We start from the raw sequence: 15,593 nt of genomic DNA, 5'->3' as shown, positions 1-15,593 counted from the left end.
TGGCCCATCTTCTTCTATAGACCTAACTCGTGCTCATCCCTGTAAAGCTCATGAGAGTGGAAATCATCCTTGACCTGCACCCGAATCGGACAAGGGTGCAGGACTGCCACTTGAGAAGGAAAGTCCGGCCCGAGAGGGAGATGCAACGGGTCCCGAAAGCTGAGCTGGCACAAGAGGGGAAACCAAGGTTTGCTTCCACCAGTAAGGGGCTACTGCCACCATTTTGACTGCTTACGCATGAGGTCTCGAAAGGACCTGAGGATTATTAGGAGCTGTGGAAAGGTGTATGCCCTCTTGAAACTCAATTGATCTGTCAGGGCATCCATTCTGGAGGCCTAGCTGCCACGACCCCGAGTGTAACACTTCACCAGCTTGAAGTTACCTGGGAAGAGAATAGATCCACTTCAGGATTGACTCCCAGGGACAGAATCCACTTCAATGCCTGCCTGCGAAGAGACCACTCGTTAATGTCTTAACCGAATGCGCAATAAGAAATTCACTCGGACGCTCTGGACCCTGGGGAAGTAGGCCGATGAAATGTTGTCTCGGCCCAAAACCTGAAGGGCTCGACCTCCCAGAATAGTATGGAGCTTTGAGTGCCTCTATGACTCCTCACATAGGAGATTGCCATTGTGTTTTCCATCTTCCCCTTTTTTTTTTTTTCTTTCGTCAAGTATAAAACATACAAACAGACAAACACCAGTACATCTACCACAGCACTGGGGTGTCGTCCATTCTTAATAATACTGATTCTCCCTTCTGGAGATGGGAGAAGTACTGAAGGGCACACTAGGATTGCCGAAATTCCATAATGTACTGGCCCGGGTTGAGAGAACACGTACCCTTGAGCAAGATCCGATCTGTAGAGGGCTCCCCAACCGGTACCGCTGGCATCGGACATGACCTTGACACGTAAGGTGGGGCAACAGAGTGGCAATTGGGCAGATTTTGCGCTGAAGCCACCAGAAGAGGCTGCTCCTCATCGTTGATGACATGTGAATAGGTTGACTGTTGCCTCCTGATTTCTATTACTGCAGAAATCCTGACTGGAAAGGGAATAATCTCCGCAAGGACCACTTTACCATAGAGGTCACGGAAACCGACGAGCCGATAGATTCTTGCACTATAAGGCCCTCAGCCCTGAAGGGATTAGAGACCACAAAATTCTCTCCTGGATGACAGTGATCTTCCCCACTGGGAGAGAGATGGAGCCTGTAGCAAACTGGGCCCCAAAGAACATCTGGCGCTGGACTGGTTCTAGATGTCTTTTTCCTAGATTTAGGAGCCAACCAAAGCTGGTCAAGGTGGAGATTAACTGTTTCCTGTGAACCAGCAGCTGGACTTTGTCTTAGGACAGCAACAGGAGGACATAGGAATAGTGATAAAGATGTACCCCTCTCCTTCTGATGAGGGCCATTATGGCCAGAGGAATTTTGCGAAGACTCGGGTGAGGTTATCAGCCCGAAAGGGAGGTAGAAGAACTGACGATGGTCTTGATAACTTGGAGCCGTAGGTATTGAGAAACTCCTTCGCCACCTGAACACGGAGGAAAGCATCTTTAAGTCAAATGAGATTAGCCAATCGCCTGTCCGTACAGATGGTCGACAGAGCCTATATTTGGATCTTCTGAATTTATATACTTGTTACTTAGATGTTACTTAGATCTAGCACTAGATGCCATAAATCGTTTAGCACTGTATAACGAAGAGGGGAAGGTATACCCCCTGGAGTTTTTCGTCCCTTGGGACGTGTACCACTGCTCCCTGAGACCATAGTGAGTCCACGTAGGACAGTAACGTCTGCTTCTTCTCTTCCGACCGAGCTTAGCAGAGTGGAATAAATCTGGGTGGAGGAGTAACAGTGAAGGACCATGCGTTGCTTGAACAACCGTTTTGACGACCCGTCGTGATTGAGGCCACCCAGGCGTGCTGGAAGAGGAGCAGACAAGCCCCCCCTGCCCGAACTGTCTGGGCGGGCACAACCTAAAAGAATTATCCGGTTCACCACTACCGGACGCCTGGTTGTTAGTGGGTTTTTCGAAAGGGCACTTGCCCTCTGCTCCAATTCTTACAGAAGTCCCGGCAGGCCTTTGCAGCAAGCTTCTCTCAAGCGTTCGGCACCTTCTGTACTGGGGACTCTTCAGACCAAGCCGGTGCCTCTCGTGGGAAAGGCGTAACCAAGAGACCCGTTGAACCGCGACTGAGGACCCTTTAGTCCAAGCCAACAGGGGGATCGGATTGACGCCAGCTCCAGCTCCCTAACCGCTGCACTTATGTGATCTGAAACTCCATTTGAGAACAAAACCACGTTCTCTGTCCTGGTTTCCGTAGCCCTAGACATAGCTGCTAGAGCCAGGGCAGGTTTACAAGTCATGTTGGCATACTCATACGTCCTTCTTGAGGTCTTGATATATTTCCCTCAAGCCTGTCCAAAAGGACACAACATCTTTTAAGGTAGAGTAACCTGTTTTTCCAGACGCAACAATGCTGCATCAATGAGGGGAGTGTTTTCCAGATACCTCGCCCTTTTACCTTGAAGGGATACAAACTGGAGGTTTTGAATGACATAGACATTCTCTTGTCCATCTTGCCCCACTACCCATTCTTTAACTCCGTAAAGAAAACAGAGAGAGGGAGAGTGTCCTTTCTCCAGGCGCTTAAAGAATTGGTTTTCTTAACTGGGGGTGGAAGGATCTACCTACTTAAGGGCTTCCATAATCGTTTTGACTCGTGGAGGAACCCGAGAGACGTCAAGGCTTCCGACATATTCGTCCCCCCCTGAATCGCCAACCGAGGAATCCGGAGAAGCAGCGTAAGCCTGGGAAGGACCCAGATCCTTTGGGCCACGTCAGCCAAGGAGTCAGGTAGAATATACAACTGGCTCAATGTGTGAGATGTATCCCATTTCCTTAGGGACTACTGCATCACACATTTCACAAGAGACTCCACATCATTGTTATCTGTCTCTTATTCCCAAAACTGCCCAGGCATAACAGCGGTCACATAAAGACTTACCCTCGGGAACTCGTGTCCCATATCTCCAGCAGACTCTGTTATCCGAGCAGCTGTCATGGCGTTGGGTGCGGTGACTGGAGGAGGAATGGGAACGTCTCCTCTAGATGGAGGAGGAATGGTAACATCTCCTCTAGTTGAAGGAGGAATGGGAACATCTCCTCTAGTTGGAGGAGGAATGGGAACATCTCCTCTAGTTGGAGGAGGAATGGGAACATCTCCTCTAGTTGGAGGAGGAATGGGAACATCTCCTCTAGTTGGAGGAGGAATGCGAACATCTCCTCAAGATGGAGGAGGAATGGTAACATCTCCTCTAGTTAGTTGGAGGAGGAATGGTAACATCTCCTCTAGTTGAAAGAGGAATGGGAACATCTCCCCTGCTGTTATAATGTTGTGGCCTGGCAAGGTCTCTGTCGTTCTGGATCACGACCTGAGAAGGCTGAAAAATAAAATGTGGGGAGGGGGAAGGCGAGACATGAAATTAAGACGCCAATACTTTGCAACTGTAAGCTCAACCCCTCCCCTCACCTGCACGTACAATGTGCGTGAGGGCTGGCCACACGAAGGCGGAGACTTGTCCATAACCTTTGGACAAAACGTCAAGAGACGGACGGTCTGCAAAAGACCTGAAAATGCCAAAATGTACCAGAGCCAGCCAAAAGAGCAAAAGATTATATAATCTTGCTTACCCCCCTTTTTTTTTTTTTTTAAAGTAAAGAAATATACTTATACATTACTTCCATCTCTTTTTTTTTTTTTTTTAAATACACTTATTTTATTGTTATTTTATTATTATTTTTTTTTTTATGAAAAACGTTATGCCGCGTACACACGGTCGGACTTTTCATCTACAAAAGTCCGACAGCCGGTCCGACAGACTTCCTGCGGACTTTCGGCGGACTTGCGGCAGACTTTCTAACGAACGGACTTGCCTACACACGACCACACAAAAGTTTGACAGCCTAGTACGCGGTGACGTACATCAAGTCCGGCGAGACTATAAAACGGAAGTTCAATAGCCCGTACGACACCCTTTGGGCTCCTTCTGCTAATCTCGTGTTTATCTCGTGTTAGTAGAAGTTTGGTGAGAGACGATTCGCGCTTGTGAGACTCGTATTTTTCAGTTCGTTTTAACTGTTGTTCAGTCTGTGCTTGTGAGGTTTGTATCTGCTTTTCAGTGCGTTTGGTCAGTTGGCATTGAGAAATCTTTGTTTTATTGTCCGCTCGTTCCTGATTTTCAGGTCGTTCTTCACAGGCCTTGCTGTTCTTCAGTGCGTTCTGTTAAGTGCGTTCTGACCAGCCGACCGTTTTGAAGCCATGTTACCTGTACGTACTCGTCGTCGAGCTCGTGCATTGTATGTGCTTGGTGCTGTAGTTTATTCTTCAGACCAAGACCAGTCCATGAACAGGGCGAGGAGGAGTTCATGGACCAAGAATTGGTTGCTCCAGCGTGACCAGTTCTGTCACATGCCATTGCTCCGTGAGATCCGTGAGAATAATCCTGAGGATTTCAGGAACTTTCTCCGGATGACGGACCCTGTTTTTGATCGTTTGGTGGCTTTGCTGACCCCCTATATCAGCAGGCAGGATACCTGCATGAGGCAAGCCATCACTCCGGAGCAGAGGCTAGTTGCCACGTTGCGGTACTTGGCGACGGGGAGAAGCCTGCAGGACCTCAAGTTCTCGACAGGCATCTCCCCCCAGGCTCTGGGGATCATTATTAAGGTAAGAATTTTTTCTTTTATTAGCATCACATGTTCTTTTATTTATTCTTTGATAATGTAATGTATTTCTTAGCTCAAACACTACTTACCATCATTGTAATATAGTGTGAATGTCCCCTTTTTTCTTCTCACGCATGCTTGATTTGTTTCATGTTCTTTTTTGTCATGCATGTATATTTGCCTTCAATAACCTCTCCAGCATACAATGCTGGTCACATATTCACCTTGTCTTCTCAGTTTGAATGTATTTAGTCAGCTGCATTGTATTTTGTTTCCCCTAAACTCTATCCAAATAGTGTGCTTATAATTAGCTTGATTTCAACCCCCCCCCCCCCCCCCAATAATTTGCTAGAATCTTCTGTGGTGTTGATTTTTAAAAAGCAAATATATGTTGCACTTTGAAAAATGCATGTGCACTCTACAAGTGCATTTGCTCCAGTGCTTTAGTAAATGAGCAGAAGCTCTGCTGATTTCCATCATCAAATCATATACAAGCCACAAAGTGTTTTCATTAATTGCCCTTGCATGTGGTTGTGTACTCCTTGCAACATGAAAGCCTTTTTACCTTACCTCATTTACTTAAAGCTGGGGAGAAACTGCACTTGCAGAGTGGAACAACTGCAGTCTTGTAGCCTTTTTAGTCCATAAATCCCTGTGTGTCCTAAAATTAATATTTTTTGGTAATTTCACCACCCCCTAAAATGTAATCAATGTTCCATCAGAGGGGGTGAGCAATCTGATAAGTGTGCCTTTCAATATTATTTCTTCCAGAAGATATACATTATTTAATGTTATACTGATGCTGTGGAATAATGTTTTTAATTGTATAATTTTCTTGTCATGTTCGATTCAAAATTACTGATTTTTGTTTTCTTGTTTGATTCCCCAGTTTCCTTCAACGCCACAGGAATGGCAGACTGTGGCATCCCATTTTGCCACCCGTTGGGACTTTCCCAATTGTGGAGGGGCTATAGATGGGAAACATGTCCACATTGTGCCACCACCCCATTCGGGGTCATACTATTTTAATTATAAGGGGTTCCACAGTATAGTTTTAATGGCGGTGGTGTCGGCACACTATGAATTTCTATATGTGGACGTGGGGAAGAATGGCCGGATGTCGGATGGAGCAGTATTTGCCCAGACGGAGTTCTGCCAGCGTCTCCAGAGTGGTGGCCTGGGATTGCCACCTGATGCGGATAACGTGGAAGGACTCCCCTTTGTCTTCATTGCCGATGAAGCCTTCGCTCTGAGCAAGCACCTCATGAGGCCATTCCCCCAAAGAACCCTCACCCCGGAGAGGAGGGTTTTTAATTTCCGGCTGGCCAGAGCTAGAAGAGTGGTTGAGAATGCGTTTGGGATTCTGGCCAGCCGGTTCCGCCTATTTCAAACCTCCATTAATTTGGCGGAATACAAACTTAATTTTATCATTTTATCGTGCTGCATCCTGCACAACTTTTTAAACAAACATTCTCAAAATTATATGGTGCCAGTTGGGCCTGAGGCCGGACTTATCGTTGATAATCTTACGGGCCTGGATACTGTCCATACTGGCTTGGCCCCCCAAAGTGCCCGTCAAGTTAGACAGCAATATGTTAATTATTTTATGGGTAGGGGGGCCATTTCAATGGGCCAGGATATCTAAAGATTTAAAATAAAAACAATCTTGATGAAATCTTGAATTATATTTATTGCTTGCCTTTCTTTTGGGCTTTCTCCTAGGTTATGGTCGAGCAGTTGTAGTGCCAACTGTATTTTCCTTGTAAATTTCTAAATAAGCTCCATTGCCACTGTAAACCACTTTTTTGAAATTTATAAACAAACTGATACCGAGCATTGAAATAACAAACCACACATTTATTTAATTCAAAGCAGATGTTTTTAATCTTTGGTATCCATTCAGTTATGCATTTAGTATAAAATGTTCCTAGCCAAAAATATAAAGATATATTAAATAAATTTAGAGTAATATAATTAGAGTTAAATATTTTTAGATAATCAAAAATAAAATTTGTTGGGCATTTTGATTTTAGCAAACAGGCCTTTTTTTTTTTTGGGTGTTTTTTAAAATCCTTTTTTTTTTTTTTTTTGTCTTTTTTCAAATCCTTTTTTTTTTTTTTTTTGGTCTTTTTTCAAATCCTTTTTTTTTTTTTGGTGTTTTTTAAAATCCTTTTTTTTTTTTTTTTTTTTTTGTCTTTTTTCAAATCCTCTTTTTTTTTTTTGGTGTTTTTTAAAATCCTTTTTTTTTTTTTTTTTGTCTTTTTTCAAATCCTTTTTTTTTTATTTTTTTGTTTATTTTGAAAAATAGGCCTCCTTTTTTAAATGTTGTTAAACAGGCATATAATTTAACAAAAAATAATAAGGAGAAGGCCCAGAATGGGGTCATCAAACCAGGAAATGAAGGACATGATCGATGTTTTGGGGTTTAAAAAAGGGCATTTAGATTCGACCCAAAACATCAATCATGTCCTTCATTTCCTGCTGCATACGATCCAGCCGATTCCGCATTTGATCGATCTCCCCATTCCAGGCCATTATTTGAGCAATTAGCCGTTGGGCACTGTCTGTGGTGAAATAGTCACTTGGACCTAAAGTGGAATGAAAAAAAAATATGTTTAGAAATATGCACACATAGTTTACCTTACCATAAAGCTGGTGTCTCAGACACTGACCTGGTGGGGTGCCCATGTCGCATACTTCCTCAACATCCTCGGGGGTGGCGCTGTTGCTTGACTCAAGCACAACCAGATCACCTAAAATAGAGTAGAAAAATTACATAAAATAAAAGGCAGCCATGCATAGATTACCGTAAGCTGGTGTGTCAGACACTCACCTGGTGGGGTGCCCATGTCGCCCACCTCTCCTTCCTCCACATCCTCAGTGGGGCTTGGGCTGATTTCCCAAGTATGTTCTTTTGCTGGGGGGGGACTGGGTTCCTCTTGTTGGCTGAGTGATTTTTCCCCTATGTGAAGCCAAAAATTAATATACTTAGCACACATATATTTTAGTACATACTAATCTTCAAACATTTGTAGTGAAGTGGTGTACAAATTGTCTGTTTGTGTAGAGTTCCTAGTAGACTTCAAGATTTTAATTTCTAAAGACATATCAAGATGGATAGATATCTCGATATCTAGATATCAATATCAAAATATATCAAAAAATCTTTGGATCTCTCTCTCTATATATCTATAACTAAATATAAATCTTCAATCTCAAACAAAAACTATAAATCTACAAATAGATATTAATTTAATTAAAAAAAAATAAAAAAATTCTAGATCTATCTATATATCTACCTATATATCTATATACATACATATATACATACATACATATGTATGTATGTATGTATGTATGTATGTATGTATGTCTATGTCTATGTGTATATATATAGAGAGAGATATATGTATATATTATATATAGATATGTAACAATGTTTATTAAAAGATCGTTTCAAACGATGCAAACAATCGTATAGGAATGAAAAGCACGTGGAGCGGTATACGAGGTAATCAACACAAGATGAAAACACAGGTACTTACTTTTTTGCAACACTTTACGGATCCGTCTGAACTGATCTGGCTCCCTGAGTTTCAGGTCAGACCATCTTTTTCTAAGTTGATCCTTGGAGCGCTGTACCCCAAAAGAAGCCTGTAAAGTGTCCACCACCTTCGCCATTATTTTGGCCTTGCGCAAATTTGGCCGGGCGTACGGCCCATACTTCCCATCATAGTCCTTTTTTTGAAGAATGGCCACCATCTCCACCATCTCTTCAAAACTCATATTGGAGGCCTTAAATCTAGGCCTCACAGATCTTGTTGACATTCCAGCCTCCGGGCTTTTTTCGCTACCTGAGGTAGTTAACATGTCATGTGTCTCCGCCATTATTCACCCCACTACGCGCCGTAACTAAAAATGGGCGGAGAACATGAGTTAAAATCGAACGTCAGGGGCGGGCGACGCAGGCGGAGTTTCACACATGCGTAGTGTATAAAGAGGGGCCTTGCGCACGTGTCGTACGTACGTTCTGTGCGTAGAATTAAGGGGCGGAGAACATGAGTTAAAATCGAACGTCAGGGGCGGGCGACGCAGGCGGAGTTTCACACATGCGTAGTGTATAAAGAGTGGCCTTGCGCACGTGTCGTACGTACGTTCTGTGCGTAGGTGATAGTGGACCGGGACGCTACTAAACGAAGGTAATTTAAAATTTATACTTTTGGTCAAGACTTTGTAGCAAGCGGCCTATATGGCTTGACAGATTGATGAGGCCTACATAGGGATAAGATGATGAGGGTTTAGCAGAAACCCAATAAAAGTGTTTTTTGTCTTGTGACTTTATCTTTTATACAGACATTATGAATCCCCTATTTAAGGATCCAGAGTTCCTTACTGCTTTTATTTCTAAATATAGAGAGATGAGGAATTTGTGGGAGGTGAAACACCCACAGTATTATGCAAAGCATGTGAGGAAGTCAACGCTGGAGAGACTTCTGTCCTTTGTCCAGGCGACCATCCCGGAAGCAACAATGGAGACATTGCTCAAGAAAATTGGGGTCTTGAGGAACATGTATAAGAGGGAACATAAGAAGATCCAGGAATCAATGAGATCAGGAGCATCAGCAGATGATGTTTATGTACCCAGGCTGTGGTACTACAATCAACTCCGTTTTCTTGATGACCAGACTGAAGCCAGGGCATCACTTTCAACCCTTCCCTCCACCCTTCCCTCCACCCTTCCCTCCACCCCAGCAGAGGCTGATGAGGAGCAAGCTGGGTCTTCCATCCTGGATGAACCGGATATGACCATCTGGAGTCAGGTAAATTATTTTAACAAATATTTACTGTACTAATATTAATGATGTTAACTGGATGTTATAATTGTCTAAAATAATTTTGCACTCAAAATTGTGTATACATATCAATTGACAGTAGTGGCTAAATATGTTTGGCACCTGCTTGAAATAATTAGGGTGTCTGATTAGACTCTTTTATTAAAGAGATGTATTCACATTGAATTTGCTAGTCATGAGAAGCAAACTGTCATTGATGAACCCAAAAAAATATACTAAAACTATTGTCCTTTTTTTATACACAGGATGAGTCCATCCAGGAGGAATGTGGGGAAAGTGGCAGGCAGGAGGAGACCGGGCCCATGGACAGCCTGGAGGAGGCCGGATTCACCATCATCCTGGAGGAGGCTGGGCCCAGTGTCAGGCAGGAGGTGGCTGCTCCCAGTGAGGTGGCTGGGCCAAGTGAGGTGGCTGGGCCAAGTGAGGTGGCTGGGCCCAGTAGGAGCCTGACCGAATCCCAAGTGCCTCCCCTCCACCTTCCCAAAAAAAGGGCCAGGAAGGGGACGGTCACACAGGAGGCATCCCTGCGCCTCATGTAAGAGGCCACCCGTTTTTTAAGGAGCCCCCCCGAAGCGGAAGAGTCCTATGGCTGCTACTTAGCCAGCAGGCTTCTTCAAATGGATTGGGAGCAGCGCCTCATTTGTGAGCGACTATTTGGGGAAACAATCCAGAAGGGGCTGCAGGGCACGCTAACACAAAACACCCAACTACATGAGGCAGCCCCCCCTCCTCCTCCTCCTCCTCCTGCCACAACTGAAACACCAGAGCCACAGCCTCGAAAGAAGGCTACAGGGAAGGCTGCAGGGAAGGCTGCAGGGCAGCGTGGAGGAAAGGCTGCAGGGAAGAGAAGAAAGTGATGACTTGGGTTTAGTCTGGTCTGACAGAAGACGCAGGCTGTTGTAGTACCACAGTCTGGGGACATCTATATCATCTGCTGGTGCTGTTGATCTCTGGGATTCTTGGACCAGATTGTGCTCCCTCTTATATGGACTCCTCAAGATCCCCATTTTCTTGTACACATACTTTTTCCAGCGTTGACTTCCTCTTTATTTTATTTAGACCATAAATAAATGGATCTTTTTTGAGTTTAGGTTTTTTATTTTAAATCATAGATTTTAGACACAATGTTTTAAATTAACAAGGGACAACAATCTCATTGATTTTGCAAAAACACACCAAAAATAGATTAAAATAATGTTAATAATGTTCGAGTGGTAAGTATTTAAAAAAAAAAAGATACATAACCAAAAACGGTTCTTTGGGTTAACTTTATATAAAAAAAAAAAAAAAAATCACTATAAAAACAAAAATTATAAAGTGTTCTTTGTGGTAACTTTACAAACATTAAAAAAAATTTAACAAATATATATAAAAATGGGTTCCCTGTGGTAACTTTACAAAAAAAATTATAGATAAACAGAAAAAAAGTTCCACAACAATCATAAAATAAATATCTGGATAAAAATTACAAGAAAAGATGACTCCACCAAAAAAAAAATAAATATTATTACTATGGAAACATTGTTTTGAAAAAGCATACCATGTCATTCATGAGATCAAACAGAAAAAGAATCCAGAAATCTGTTTGGGAGAACTCTGTTTGAATATGAACAGCAAAACATCTTCGTTCTTTATAGCATTCGTAAAGAAGACATTAAATGCGCTGCATTCAACGATCACAGATTTTGCAGCGTGAGGAATGTGCTACCTACAAAACGAACACTAGTTTTACTAGACCGAGTGCTTCCGTTTAGTTTTTCCTTATGAGCATGCATCATTTTTTTGTCCGTCGGACTAGCATACAGACGAGCGGACTTCGGGGTCCGTCGTAGTTACGACGTAAAGATTTGAAGCATGTTTCAAATCTAAAGTCCGTTGCATTTGAGGCTGAAAAAGTCCGCTGAAAGTCCGAAGAAGCCCACACACGATCGGATTACCAGCCAGCTTTAGTCCGTCGGCGTCCGTTGGACTTTTGTAGACGAAAAGTCCGACCGTGTGTACGCCCCATTACCCTTTGAGGGAGAAGGACTAGGCACTCTGAGGCATTCATCAGGGCAGACCAAGGCTGGAGGGGCTGGAGCTGCTACTGCTCACTGCCTGGGGAGATCCCATTTTGACAGGAGCTAGCAGCCGTTTTCGAATCCCCCGCCTGTGACATCACCGCCCCCCCACCTCGCGCCTGCGCTGTGGGGAGGTAGCCGAACGGCGCCCGCACGGCCGTCGGGGTGCCCGTCAATCTGCGCATGTGCGAGCCAAGCCTCGCGCTGAGGCTCCAGCGCCTGCGCAATGACGGTGGCGGCCATGACTCGGAAGCGCTGCGGCAAGCTGGAACGCAGAAGCGTTCCAATCGCCATGAGGGGTAGCTGGGGATACGGAAAGGCACTGGTAAAAGTGAAAACAAGGGCTACAAACAAAAAACACATAGAAACAACTGCCATGAATATAGGAAGAAAAATAGAGTCGCAGACCTTGCCAGCCGTTGATGCGTCCATGTTCAGGCATACAGAGGCAACCTCCCCTCCACCAGTGGGGTATCTAGTGCCTTAAAAGCTTCTCGCCCGCCCGTGGCTGGGTCCTGAGCTGCACCGCAAAATGGTATGCCAAATCCCGGAAATATCCAACCGGACGTGAACAGGAACAATCGTGTGTGTAGGTCCATTGGAGGAGGACAAAAAAGGAACACAGTCTATTCAGGTGAGCTCAATCTTATAGGGTATGGGGTCCTGTAGCATTGGAGAGGAGGCGGGGTTAACCCACACGTAGGCTGCCATGGAGTCTGTCAGGAAAAAAGGATTTTAAAAACTGATAGCAAACTTATCAAAAAAGTAAAAAAAACACCACTTGCAACCACAAGCAGTCAAAAGCACAAATCCTGGTTATTAACTCTCCACTTTAGTTCAAAATTCCACTTGTGTTCAAAAATTCCAGATGCAAGCCAGCATTAGCAGGGAGCCAGCTCCAAAGGGAGTTGTATAGACACTTATATACACCTGTGAACAATTAACCACTCCCCTTAATTAGCAGAGGAAAAAAAATGTACTGTTTAAAAAGTGTCAGAAAAAGGAGGGAAAAAAAGTATTTTAAAAACTGATAGCAAACTTATCTAATAAGGAAGAAAAAAAAACACTACTTGCAACCACAAGCAGTCAAAAGCATTCCTGGTTATTAACTCTCCACTTTCGTTCAAAATGTGTACAATAAGAAAAATAGTAAGTCACATAATGCAAACCATGTATAATGAAAACAGTATTGACAACATAACAGGCCCATAGTGTGGTGAAAAGCATATATCTTTAATGTAAAAACTTGGTCACTTCTGTGATATTTATGCTTTTTGAGCTTTTAGTTTTCACCTTTCACTCTCCCCCTTTCTTTCCCATTTCTCCTTTTCACTACAGCTTCTCTTGACCCATCCTTCACAAAGGCTATGATCTTTGTAGGTCACATACCATTTCCTATTACACATATATCTTCTTTTTGGAAATGTGGTGTTGGGTTCCAATCATTATAATTCTGTATTGGTAAACTATAACACGTATTTACAGTACACATATTGTAATTCATTCCCATAATTTGAATCTACATCCACTACCATCTGGCTACATGTTCTTTATCACTGTTGGGATCATGCTATGCGCCCAGTCTCTCCTATGTTTGCTCTGACTTCAGCTCCCAGGACTGACACCTCTGGCAGCCCCCTCTCTGGTTTCACAGGTTCCAGACTCAAGAGGCTTGAAAGTATCCATATCCTTTCCTATTAAACTATATTTACTTACTCATGTTTCCTTAGACCTAAGTGCACCTGCCCCTGAAGAATGTAATTTCATATACATGAAACGTGTCGGTCCTATTGGATGCACTCGATTTTTAGATAACCCATTCACTCCAATATTTGAACTTACTACAATTCGGTGATCTCTAAATGTTTTTGCATGGAAGATATATTATTTTCACCACACTATGGGCCTGTTATGCTGTCAATGCTGTTTTCATTATACATGGTAAATGGAAATTTGATCCTCTTGCAGAACTTTAAAGGGAACACCTACTCAAGAGTAATAAGGAGTAAAAAAAGTATAAGTTTGTTGAAATGAATTTAGGTATTTATTGGGGTATAGATCTGAATAGATCTATAGTACATAGGGTGAATATACACAGGATACAGGATGCGTGATACAGACAAAAAATAGCAATACAGTATGCAGAGATCCACAATCATAGAACTCCGGTACATATGGAACACACATACGGGGAGTACCCAACGCGTTTCAAGATATACTCTTCCTCAGGGGTGTCTGATTGGAATCAGCAAACAAAAAGGTATGTCATATAGTATTGCTTGGGGGCATTTGTCTAGTACTGCATCCATTAAAATCTTTCAAAGGGAGGGGGGTGTGGAGGGGACATAACACCACTGAACATTAATGTATAGCTCGTTCCTAGTCCACGTCTGGCAGGCCTTGTATGCCCAATCCCAGCAGAGTCACCAGGGAGGTATTCCCCAACAGAAGGTGTCAGAAAGCCACCAATGAGTGGAATGGTCCTTAAATGGGCTCCAATCTGGGTTAGGCCATCAGAGCTGTGCTGGCAAATTCCTGTTTGGTGTGCAGGGAGGGTCGGCACCGATAAGCATATGCAGTGGTCCTGTGTGGCAGGCACCCCAGCCAGGTGACACACAGTGTTGGGAAAGTCCCTGGTGCAACAAAGGGGGGGATTAAATAGTGCTGGCAAGAGAACTGTCCAAGGGCACTAGGGGATAAGTGCCCAGCCAGGGGTCCACGCCATGACATCCCTCGTCTCTGCATGCCGGTCTTCACCACACAGCCTCTGAACCAGGACCCGACCCAGGCTGGACCCTCCAAGCCTCCCCTCACCTAGATATATTTGGGATGTGGGTCCACCCTACTATCTAGACCAACTTAACACCACCCCCGTTTATCCATATTTTCATTATACATGGTTTGCATTATGTGACATACTATTTTACTTATTGTACACATATTTTATTATACTGTGATGCTTTTTTGACAATAAAAGTATTTTCTCCTATATTGACTTATCCTTTAGCTACTCACACCCACCTCATTCAAAGTCCCAAATCCCCCCCTTTGTAACTTATGCAGGGATGGAGATATGTGTTCCCGCATGTCTCACTCAAAGTCCCAACTTTTCCTTTTATATAGATAACATATAAGTGTCATAGGTATGCCATATAAATTATACTGAATAAGCTAAAGCAAACAAAAACATTATAAAACTAAAGACATTTTTCATCCCTTTTCCATTATAGTATGATAGTGAGGTAGTACATTCATCTCCAATCTGACTAATGTACCAATACCACTGCAAAAATCATGTAAAAGTTTCTATGAGCCATTTTTCTAGAAAATTAACTGGACTAGAATGCTCACTCAGCTCAGGGAAGACCGCAATGCGTTCATTGGTCCTACGCAATCTACTTTCTAAGTCCTCCATCTTGTAAGTACTGTATATACAGTTACTTTTTCTCTGATTGCTTTCATGTGTTGTTTCACCGGGGGGCAGATCATCCTTCACTGGCTAATCCTTCCCTCTAAGGCTAAAGATATATTCTCATTTATACTGTTAAGTTGATCAAACATTTCAAGTAAAGAGGACTTAAATATATTAACTGCTTGCAGAATTTCTCTCAAAGAAAGATCTTAATCCGTTAAAACATCAGCATTAGATAGTTGCACTGGAGCTCCTGCCATAGTTGCTATAGCACCTGTAGAATATGAGTTACTGCAGTTTCTCTAGGCTGATCCAGGTTTCTGTTTGCTGGGGAGAGTCCCACTGAGCCTTTGAGCTGAGTCATCAAATACTGTGTTCCCTTTGGTGGGGTATGGGTGATTCGCTCCAGTTTAGCTGCTGCCTCTTTGCTGTTATCCTTAACAGCAGGCAGTGGATGTGAACAAGTGTCATCTTGCAGCGCCAACTCCTCTCCCTTCTTCCCTGTCACGATGACCGTGTGCCAATAGCACTGC

The sequence above is a fragment of the Aquarana catesbeiana genome, linkage group LG10 (assembly GCF_042186555.1).
Source record: "Aquarana catesbeiana isolate 2022-GZ linkage group LG10, ASM4218655v1, whole genome shotgun sequence".
Classification (NCBI taxonomy): Eukaryota; Metazoa; Chordata; class Amphibia; order Anura; family Ranidae; genus Aquarana; species Aquarana catesbeiana.
This window is presented reverse-complemented; position numbering follows the sequence as displayed.